This window comes from Varanus komodoensis, unplaced genomic scaffold, assembly GCF_004798865.1.
Source record: "Varanus komodoensis strain SLA01 unplaced genomic scaffold, ASM479886v1 scaffold8, whole genome shotgun sequence".
Classification (NCBI taxonomy): domain Eukaryota; kingdom Metazoa; phylum Chordata; class Lepidosauria; order Squamata; family Varanidae; genus Varanus; species Varanus komodoensis.
In genome coordinates, this window is record NW_025336481.1 from 13,381,329 (window position 1) to 13,393,281 (window position 11,953).

Here is an 11,953-nt window from a genome sequence, read left to right on the forward strand (position 1 = left end):
TACCCTTTTCTGTCCAGAACAGCAAGTTAGAGGACATTAGCAAGCTTTGAAATAAGTGGATAATGCTCATAGGCAGATCTTACTTGCTGACATAGGTGCGATCCCTGGTGCAGAACAATGCTGTAGAAGCTGCATATGAGGAAGGTTTAAATTAAAATGAAGAACATCCCTTTTTCAGGGAGGATTCTCCTACAGGCCCACTGGCCAGGACTTTGAACCATATTCCCAGGGAAGGCTGCTCTTCCATTTCAGCATCTCTTCAGCTTCCTACAGTGATGGCAGGCATGGCTGACCTGTCCCCTTTGCCAGGTTCATTCAGTTAGCCTCCTATGTCAAGTAGAACGAAAGGTCTTCACTACGGTGTATATATTCATTATCCTAGGGTGCATACAATGGCTGATTCCTCTCCTCTCCTCTCCTCCTCATTTAATGTGGCTGGTAGGTTACATTCAGCTCACACAAAGTCTTCTGCAGGTCTCGTTTTGCTGGGATCTCCAACTTTTTATTCTTCTCTCTCTCTCTTTTCTTTTAGATGGATTAATGGGCACATTTGGAATTTTGAGACGTGGTTGAGGATCCTCTCCTACCCCTCCCCCCGACTCCCCTCCCCTCGTGCTCCCCTCCTCTCCTCCTATGTGGCTGTGCTGTGAACTGGCTAGTCGTGTATAATCATTTATTTGGAATCGGGGAATTCTGAATACAAACGTCTCTAGTTAAGAACTTCTGGCATAATTACAAGCCAAATCTAAACTTCTTTGCTGTTTGGACGCTTCTCATAATTAGCCTGGCCCTGGAGCCAGAGTCAGCTATTTCTATGGCCAGAGCTATGCCCTTCCATCCTACAGAAACATATGCGGCTGTAGTGGTAAGAAGAGTGGCAGCCAGCAGCACTGTGAGTGCTGCAATCCCCGAAAAGCGCAGCTTCCCAGTAAGTGTCCATCCTCCAGTCCCTTCCTAAGTCCCTTGGAAACTACACTTCACTGGGAACTGTAGAGTGGCATCCCAAGTGGTGGGGTTCCTGGGATATGTAGCTTATCATGACTCTCAGGTTGCTGCTAACTGGGAACGGACTTTCTAATGATAAATCCCAGAGCTGCTGGCGATCCAAATACTCTTGCTACCCTAAAGCTATAGGAGCAGGCTTGATTGTCACCATTGGTCAGAAATATGTGGGTACCACTCTTTCCCCTTCAATGCGCAATCCCATTGAGAACAAATGTTTATATTTCTTGGCCTAAGGAACTCTTAGACAATACAACTTATAGTTCTATTGTATCATCGCAGGTGAGCTTTTATTTTTCCAGTGTTGTAGTCTTAGTCTTGAAAAATCTGTTTGCATCGACCATATTTTAACTTCCACAAAACAGGTAGTTAGTTAAAAAGAATATGTAAAAAAATCCCAATCCAAGTTTATCTTTATCATAACTCCCCTAAAAAGAGATAATTACTGGATATTGCCAGAACATTATTAAAAGAAGCATTAACAGTATTACATCTCCAGCAGTTACCAACTTAGACAAACCATTATTAATGAGATGTTCTGACATTAATAAATGCGAAACAAATATTTTTGGAATGTAATAACCACTTGCCCCCTTCTCTTGATCTTCACCAGTCACCTATGTTTGTCTCAGAATGAAAGATAGGTATTAGCTTTCTCTTAGTCTTCCTCAAACACTCTACCAGCTAGCAGATCTTGCTGTCTCCACAATCTAACTCGCTCCCTACTCGTCATATGTCATACATTACCTGTAATTTCTCCACTGCTCTCGTTTCACCTCACTAAGTGTCCCAGCCAATCAGAATTGAATCTGTCAGATCCGGGCCCTGTCTAACATTATTCAATGCACTTGGCTCTTTCGCTTCCTTCAGAATGTCATTCGGGAACTATTACACAAGGCTTTGCTGTGACAAAATAAGGCCTCAAGCTTAGCCAGAGAAATTATTCCCTTGCAGAGGATGGGCAGAGTATATAATATAGAGCAACAATACAGGCATTTCTTCACATCTCTCCCCGATCCTTGATGGATGATAGGAACACAGTGCTCTACTCTAGCAGAGCCCGCTTGGTACCATGGTATACGCCTGAGTTGTGGGTGATGAAGCAGGTTGGGAGATGATTAGAGCGCAGGTGGAGGAAAGCTTGGGATGAATCTGACGGAACACACTTATGCGCTCATTATTGAGCCTGTGCTGTGGTGGTGAGGACAGCAAAGAGGCAATTCTTCTCCGCTTCCATTGCTTCCTCACAGTGCCATCTGGTGGAGCTTTTCCAAATAGAGTGAGGCCTAACACACGCTGGCCAGGAAAATGACGTGGTTGCACCCTCAGTAGCTCGCTATGACGACTTTGCTCAGCACTTAAAGGAAAAAAAATTGCTCAGATTCGCCACGATCTGGACTCCACAGTTGATACTGTTCCAGTACGGGAAGTGTCCAGAACTCCATCTGGTCCATCTTTAATGGATGAGTTTCAGTTATTGTGGCCTGATGATGTGGACAAGGTGCTTGGGATGGTACATCCTACCACCTCTCTTCTTGACCCTTGCCCTTCCTGGCTACTGAAGGAGGCCACTTATGGGATTGGGCCCTGGGTCCAGGAGGTTATTAATGGCTCACTGAGGGAGGGCTGGGTCCCAGCCCCCTTGAAGGTGGTGGTGATCTGACCTGTCCTGAAGAGGGCATTCCCGGACCCAGAGGTGGCCACAAACTTTAGACTGGTGGCCAATATTCCATTTTTGGGCAAAGTGTTAGAGTGGGTGGTGGCGGGACAACTCCATGCACTCTCGGATGAAACTGATTATCTGGACCCATTTTAGTCTGGCTTCAGACCTGGTTTGGGTACTGAATCTGCTTTGGTCACCCTGTATGATGACCTGTGCAGGGAGAAGGACGGGGGGAGTGCATCCCTGTTGGTTCTCCTGGACCTCTCAGCGGCTTTCGATACCATCAACCTTGGTATCCTTCTGGATAGGCTGGCAGACTTGAGAGTAGGAGGCACTGCTTGGCAGTGGTTCCACTATCTGGCTGGCTGATTCCAGATGGTGGTGCAGGGTGACTATAGTTCTGTGCCATGGCAGCTTTGCCATGGAGTTCTGCAGGGCTCTATTTTGTCCCCCATGCTATTTAACATCTACATTAAACCGCTGGGAGAGGTCATCTGGAGGTTTGGGCTGCGGAGTCATCAGTATGCTGATGATACCCAGCTCTACCTCTCATTTACATCTGCTCCAGGTGAGGCGGTGGCTGTACTAAACCAGTGCCTGACTGAGATAATGGGCTGGATGAGGGACAATAAACTGAGCCTCAATCCAGATAAGACGGAAGTCCTGTTGGTGGGTGGTGCAGGTCTCCAGGTAGGTGATTTTGACCCAGTTCTGGATAGGGTAGCACTCCCTCTAAAGGACAGGGTCTGCAGATTGGGGGTACTCCTTGACCCAGAGCTGTCCCTGGAGTTCCAGGTGGTGGCGGTGACAAGGAGTGCTTTCCTACTTCGACTGATCCATCAGCTGTGTCCTTACCTGCATGAGCACTCCCTAGCAACAGTGATGCATGCTCTGGTAACTTCCTGCTTGGACTACTGCAACACACTATATGTGGGGCTGCCCTTGAAAATGGTCCGGATACTTCAGCTGGTACAGAACAGAGCTGCCAGGCTGTGGCAGGGACCGGCCGTTACTCTCATATGACATTGGTCCTCTATCAGCTCCACTGGCTCCCAGTTGAAGTCCAGGCCCAATTCAAGGTGCTGGTTTTAACCTATAAAGCCCTGAATGGCTTGGGACCAGGATACCTGAAGGAGCGCCTCTTTCCTTACATGCCGTCATGCCCCTTAAGATCTGCAGGAGAGGCTTTGCTCCGGGCGCCCTCTTTAAAGGAGATAAAAAGAACAACTACCCAGGGCAGGGCCTTCTCTGAGGTGGCACCCAGATTATGGAATGCGCTCCCTGGAGAAGTGTGCCTGACGCCGAGTCTATATTCTTTTTGGCACCAGGTTAAAACCTTTATATTTAATGACTCTTTTAAAAATTAATTTTATCGTTAACAGTTGCTTTTTTGTTTTTATATCATCTTATTGAATTTGTTATTGCTTTATTGTTTTTAATTCTACATTTGTAAGCCATCCTGAGCTACCGAGGCATGTGGTGACAGGATATAAAAGTTTTAAATAAATAAATTAATACCCTAAGTTCCTGCCTGTAGTAGTCTAATAAAAATAAAAAGGCTCCTTCCTAGACAATGCACTGCTATCACATCATTCCATCTACCTGCTAAATAATCTACCTTTAAACTCTTGCAGAATCCACAGCCATCTTTGCAATTTTACTTGCAGCTGTTTTGCTTTGTCCATTCTCTCAATGGGGCAACTATAATTGTATTATAATTATAATATTTATTTATATTTCTCCTGGGACTTAGGCTCAAGGTACCTTAGAACATTAAAAATGTACAGAATAAAACAATATTTTTAAATTGAATTGTGATAGAAACAATAGTTAAAATGTAGAACAAAACTTTTATAAACATTTGCTAACCGCACAAATGTTTGTTTCTTTATATTTGTTTCTTTGTAGCAGAGGGCTGATTTTTACTGCTTCCATTTTATATATTAGGAGTCTGAAGTTACCATTTTCTGTTTTATAACTTAAACAGGTTACTTCTGACATAGCAATCCAGCATATCTTTGGTTTGTATTGTGGGTCCTGCTTTTCTCATTGCTGCAAATGAATATAATACTTTTCAAATGGAGCTTTTGCTCTTCTATTGTTTGACTAAAGATTGCTACATCATCAATAAAGGCCATTGCATATGACCCCAAACCATTAAGGAAGTTGCTAATGAGTCTTTGAACTGACACCATAGAAGCCGTAAGCCCAAAAGTCAATACAAGAAACTCATATTGTCCATCTGGTTTCCTAAAGCAGTTCCTGAGAATAGTCTCTGGTTCTAGACCCTTTACACAAATAAATTGTAGTAATAATCTTAGCAGATCCTAATACCTCTATTGAGATACCTGCTTTGGACATTGGATATCCATTGGATAAGGGTACTGAATTCAGGACACCATAATCCACATAAACATGAATAGTTTTTCCTAAGTTAGGTGCCAGGGCTACAGGTAATTCCCATGGGCACCATGAAGATCATACACCCCTGTGTTCCAACATTTCAGAAATTTCTCACCACATGCTTTTAATTGCAATATATTCTCTTTGTATGTTAATAGGAACATGGTTATCGATGTGGATGCAGTGGGCCATCAGCTCCACTTCAACATGTTTTCCTTTTCCACTCATGAAATTTCCATCCCTGCCTCCTCCTTGCATGTTGCCAGCATGTTGGTTACCTTCACCTCCACTCCTTTGAATTCCTCTCTGTTTCCACATAGCAGCAACGCTCTATCACAGTGTGGCTTTAACAACTCCATATGAACCCCTCTTGACTTTTTATGAGCCCTTACAAGCTAATTACCTTTTTCTCATCTATCTTGGAGGACCAAGGTCCTCCTCAGGCTGCTTTTAATTTGGCCTTTGAATCAGACAAAAGCACCATGACTTTTTTTAATGATGTCATGCTACTTCTCATTGCTCTGCTATACCGCAATATTAGTTCCTCCTGAGATTTACTCAGGTAATTTCCCATCAAACTTGCCACTTCTTGTAACAATTTTCCTTCAGTGTTATCACATAGTCAACTACTGAGATTTTATGTTCACTGAGTTAATTTTCCAATTCACTTTTAACAAAGACTAAAGTCCTCTCACCCTCCTTCAAATGAAGGAGTCTTGTGGTAAGAAACAGAAGGTAGTCTAGCTTGTCATCCTAGTTATGATATTGAACAATTGTTTCTCTCCCCCATCTTTACAAATGCTGACCTCCTTGACAGAGGTTTATTTTATGTTTTCAACCCTCTTGTGGCTCTGTAATAGAACCCTAAAAAACTGACCCTTGTTTGGTCATCAGGAAAAAAATTATGTTCTTCACTAAATAAGTCTAACATGAAATTTTCCTTGTTCATAGATGTGTCACAGTGGGTTAACATTGCAATTGAGGGTTCCATCTTACTCGCAAGATCTGTTTCTTAGTCAGTCATCACTAGCTCAGATCCCATCAGTTTATACTTGAACTAGGGACTTTTTTGCCTTAATGCTTGTTCACACTGAACTGCCTTTGTCATTTTAATGCCTGTTCTTCCCATTTGGAGAAAACCCATGGGGGTTGTTTGCAATCCCTTTTTGTTTTAACTATCTTAAATAACTTAGCATCATCAGCAAACTAGGTTTGCTAATATTGATTAGGACAACTGGATTCAAAGATAAGGTGATACAAATATAGAAATTGCTGTCACAATGGATGGGCAGTTGAAAGTGTTGGAGAGGACATGCTTGTTGAGAAGTTGTTCGTGAGGATAAAAGACAATGTATTTTAACAGTACATCCGCATCCTCAACTTTAGTCCCTTTCTTTCCAGGAAATTACTCCTTTCTTCTGTGCAGATTGAACAAGACTGTTTTCAGCTATTTTGCTCTGAGCCTCTGGAATTGAGGCACTGTGCTGGTTTGTCTTGGTTCAGATTTCCTGTGAAATCCCTCCACTTTAACTGTGTTTGAAAGATAGACTGGTCTTTAAAATGAATGTGTAACCCAGACACTGGACACAGACCTTTAAGCCTTTCCCTCAACTAGAAGTGGCTTCTGCCATTCACCCCCTTCATGGTTTTGCCATCCTCCCTCACCTGCTGGCTTGCATACCCAGATCCCCATGGTCCTTGTAGGGGAGGAAGGTTGGGCATGCGAAAGAGGGAGAGCTTTGTGCTTTAAGGGAGTGAGATGAAAAGGACTATAAACAGCGTCTGGGTTGGAGGGTGGATGCCATGCATTGCTTTGCTGTCAGAACAAAGAACTATCCCTTTGAAGACTGTTTCAGAGCGTTTGTGTTGGCAACTGGCAGATCAGTGTGATAAAGACAATGTAAAGTATCAAATGCTGCCCTTCCTCTGTCTGTGTTGTGCCAGCAGGACCCCCTGCTAATGCAACAGGAGGCTTGTACTTCTTACAGAAACCCCAGAAAGGAGCCAGCATGCTCATTTCTGGAACAGGAGAGGTCAGTGGAGCGCCAATCTGCTGGCTCTGCTCACCCGTTCTCTTGTAGAAATGAATGTGTCTGCCTATTTTGGGATGCTTTAAGGAGCACTGGCTTCCTCTTGCACAAGCAATACGTTCTGTTGACACCAGTCAGCATTGGATATTGCCCAGTATTTTCTGGTTAGTCACTGCAGAAAAAGGAAAATGGTGGACTTGGCCAAGCTCACTCTCTATTCTGGCAACACAACTTTTCAGTTCTTTAATAAAACGATTCTAGATGTAAGCTTCTGAGTGCCATCAGATGACAATATCTCAATGGTTCTTCTGTCTAATGCATCAATCATGCTTCAATCAAATAAATACATATGGATAGATTGTTGATATGTGTACTTAAGGATCCTGGAAGGTTGACTTCATTTTAGCTTTTAGCTGGCGCAATGCACAAGATAATTATGTGGGGGAAGCAACTGCCTAACGTTCATATATCTCCCCCCCCCCCCACCACCACCACCACTTTCCTTGTGCATTTATTTACAAGTAATCAAAGAATTATTTTTCCAAGGCATTTTTCTTAAAAGTGTCTGCATAAATCCAAGCCATCAGAAAGAAAAAAAATGATACATTGTACATGAAGACAGTGGTGGACTTAGGAATGAGCAGATTACAATGCTAAGAGGGTAACCTTTTGGGTAAAATTCTTTATTTATGATAGATATTACATTTGAAAACAGAACCATTTTTGGGAAATGAAAAGGAGAAGGACAGGATGTGTTTACTGAAGCAGCTGATGTGCCCTCTGACTGCATCAAAATTAGGGATGAAGCTCAAAATTTTATTTTCCTTTACCTTTTCGTTTCTTGAAAGATACTGTAAAGCACCTTTCTGCTTGTAATGCTGAGCTTTAGGAGGGCTAAGGAGAAAAACAGCCCAATCCAGGACCCAGCTGAGCAAAATGAGTTGGATTTAAACTGAATTGATCCTGTTGAGGTTGACAGGACTAAGGGGCGCTCTGCGTGTTCTTTCTCTCATCCACAGAATAAGTCCTCACCGTTTCACTTCCATGATGTGTAGTGTCTCACTCCACTTTATTTATCTGCTTGGACTGGAAAAATTCAGTGATATTATTTTGGACGATACCCATGGCAGGTGAAAGAAGTACGGGGATTGCAACAGTTCCTGTTACAGAAGTATACACCCGATGTATGTCAAATTAGCTTTGTTTGCATTGCATGCTAATGAATTCAGTTGCAATTCATAGGCGTGACCAAAAAAATAAAAAAAATAAAAAAAAAAAGCAAAAAGCTTCTACAACTCCTGCTCCAACCTACCTATTAGGATATTTGGCAAATAATTACCCACAGGAAAAGATTACTATCTCTCTCATAAGTTTATATTTTTCATCTCTCATAAGTTTATACTTTAGAAACAAAATATACATTCCTGTATAAAGGGTGGATCAGTTGTAGTCTAACAAAGCAATCCAACAGAAACATTCATGGTGACAAACTCTGGCTTTTGTCAATTTCACCGCATTAGGAGCCTGCTATGGGAAAAATGAGCTGTCCCATTTGAACGTGGCAAAGATACAAAACAAATTTCTGACAAGAAAGTTGGGAGAACTGTTAAACAAGGTGTATGTCTAGATTATGATGCAAGTGTCCATAAAATATTATAAAATATAAGCAGGACCAATCTCTACCCCCACCGCCACAAAAGCAGGTGTAAAAAGGATTTTGGTCAGGATTGCTGAGAAGATCCAGAACCATTATATTGCTTCCAAGTTTCAAATCTGGGAAAATGATTTTAAATAAATAAATAAATTTAATAAGAAACATGCCAGCTGTTGAAAGGGAACAACTGTGGCAAAATACTGAAACTGGAAGATGTTCTAGCTGCCCTCACAGAGCCAGCATCCATTTTCACAGGGTGCTTCATTTGTTCTCAAGAAGGCATTGGCATCAGTCCTCTGGACTTCTCTACTCTGGGTTGCTGCCTGCTGAAAAAAGTCATTCAATGAGATACTGAACACTTTTATGGCGCTTAGACAATGGGTGGGTTCAAAGGACAGAAGAATTCATTTTGAAATCTTACATTTGAGGGTCTCTCATGTTATCCTAAATCAGGCCCAGAGGTCCTGCATGGTAGGGTTAGCTTTGTGAAACCGTGAAGAGAATGAATGTTCCACGTGTCCACAGTTCATCATGCATCCTCTGGGTCATCCAGTCTCAGGATGGCCATTTTAGCTCTCTTGGTATTGAAATACCATAGAATCCCCTGGCCAGAAGGACTGCAAAAGGAGCTGCTTCTAGCCTTCTATCTCTACTCCACTCACTCCCTAGAAACAGATGCATCATGCTCCATTCTATTCATATTGGATGAGTGATGTGTCATCTCCCTGTTTTACTTTTCGAAACGGAGAGGCAGCACAAAACTGTTGCTGTTGCTCCTGCCCTGTAAACTTCCACATCTGGGGGCTTATGACCATTGAGGTGGGGTTGCATCCTTCATCTTTAAAAAGGCAATGCTCCCAAATTATTCTCAAAAAGCTTAAGTTTATTTATTTATTTGGGTATTTTTACCCCATCCAATACCCAGCCGGTCTCTGGAGGGCTTACAAAAGAAAGTTGTGCTTTCTTTTCAACTTCTAGGTATTTTTGTACGCTTAATGCTCTTACATTATGACAAGCAAAAACTGCTTTAAAATTTGAAGTAAAGGATAAAAAAAATAAAAAAGACATGCCAGAGTCTCCCCTTTCCAAAGCAAACAAACAATCCAACAATAACCCTCAGTGTATTAAAGACAGGGATCCTGCAACTGTACATTTTCTGCATAGCACCTTTTGTACCCTGAATATGCATACAGTGGATAACTGCTGATCAATGATCCAAAGCATGTAGTGTAATATCCTAAAACAAGCATACGTCTCTCACACTGGGCTTGCCGGTGTTTTAAAATCTGGATGGCTAGTAGGTTAAGTTCCCTGATACAAACATATTATTTTAGTATGCATTATAAAATGTACATGCTACCTTTCAAAATACTTCTCCCAGGGAAGATTGCAGCATGTTCAAATTTATATATATATATGATCCAAATAAATTCAGTATTAGCACTATGTGGTTAACAGAAACAACATAAAAAGCAGCATAAATCCAATTTCTGAAGGGGTAAACTGTTGAAAAGCCTACAAATAAAATGGGGCTTGTGTGGTACCCAGGACTGTCAGATTTCATGAGCCACATGAAGGCAGACAATTCTTATTTGATTTGTTATGGATGTAGTTTTACTAGGGACAGGGTGAGGCCCTTGTGGGGTTTTTGGACTCATGCACTTGACTCTGTGCTTGGCTTTGAATATTATGCCCTTTGATTTGAGAGCTTGTCTTGTGTGGGGCTCAGCACGTCACCTGCTTCAGGCAGCAGAGGGTGATGTCACAGCAGGTATCAAGGGACCAACCCTGGGAAGGGCATTCAGCACCTGGGGTGGCACCAGCAAGAAGGCCCTTTCTCTTACCAGTGTTCTTTCCCGCTCATATGATGGCAGTATGCAAAGGAGACCCCTCAAAGAAAGGACAACCTGATGGGGAGGCAGGAGATCCTTAACATACGCAAAAGGCCAAGCTGTGAAACCTTGAATTATGTGTGGAAATGGACTGGGAGCCCCTCTTCCTCTTATGAACTAACTGCAGAGTCAGCCATAGATTCTCCAAGTTACAGAAGTCTTTTCAAAACTGGTGCCCTCTAGACATTTTAGACTTACGTTCCCATCAGCCCCAGCTAGCATATTCTTTGATAGCTGGGAAACATCAGGCTGGGATAGGTTTCATTACGGTGATCTGATATTCAGGTTACCCGAATGTGGATTAAGTCAGGGGTTTTCGTTCTGTGTCCTGGGGCACTCATCATGGGTTCCTGCATGAGGAGGCCAGTCTTGGTGGACATGCGATTCCTAAAAATATTCTTGGTGTGGTGTGTTGAACATCAAAGTAGTTAATGGATTTGACTGCAGAAGATATATAAATACAACGGTACCTTGGCTCATGAACTTAATCCATTCCTGGACTCTGGTCGTGACCCAAATTGGTCGTGAGCTAAATCAAATTTCCCCATAAGGTCCAATGTAAATAAGGTTTATCCGTTCTTTTTTTTTTAATCACAAACATTTGAAGCAAAGTGACAAAGAACAACAAAGATCATGGCCATCTCCCTCTCCCCACCCCGAGCATGACCGTGATTGCACTGGGGGGAGACAAGCACGATCGCGGGAGCACTGGAGCAGGGCAGAGATGAGCGCAATCGTGATCGTCACCCGATGCAGAGTTCGCGACCTGAGGCAAAAATTTTCAGAAATTTCTGTTTGCGACCTGATTTGGTCATGAACTGAGGCGTTCCTGAACTGAGGTACCACTGTACCACATTTCTTCCCAGTTAATTAAACATAAGCAAACATTTCCCATTATTATTGTTGTAAAATCGAATGAACACACAAATGAACCTTGTGAGTGAAAAGGGGTAGAAATATGGAGTCCAGAGAGGTAAGTTTGTTATACACTTGGGTCACATTTATTTCTATGGCAGGCCTGCTAGTGAGTGGTCCAGATTAGACTGGTCCCTTGCCACTGGATGTACAGGTAAGACATCCAAACCCTGTGGGATGGAACCTGTGAAGTCATCCCCCCCCCCCCCACATTCCACATGATCTGGTGTTGGGAGGGTTTCCCTACGCCACCCACTACCCAGAGCCTGGACACTCACAATGGGCGAGGTGTGCCTGCCTTAGAAGTGCTCTTCGTCTCCCTACTGGGCTGGAAAACTGAGTGGAGAGACCTCAGAATCACCAGCCACAAGATACTCACCATCCCCCCTGACTG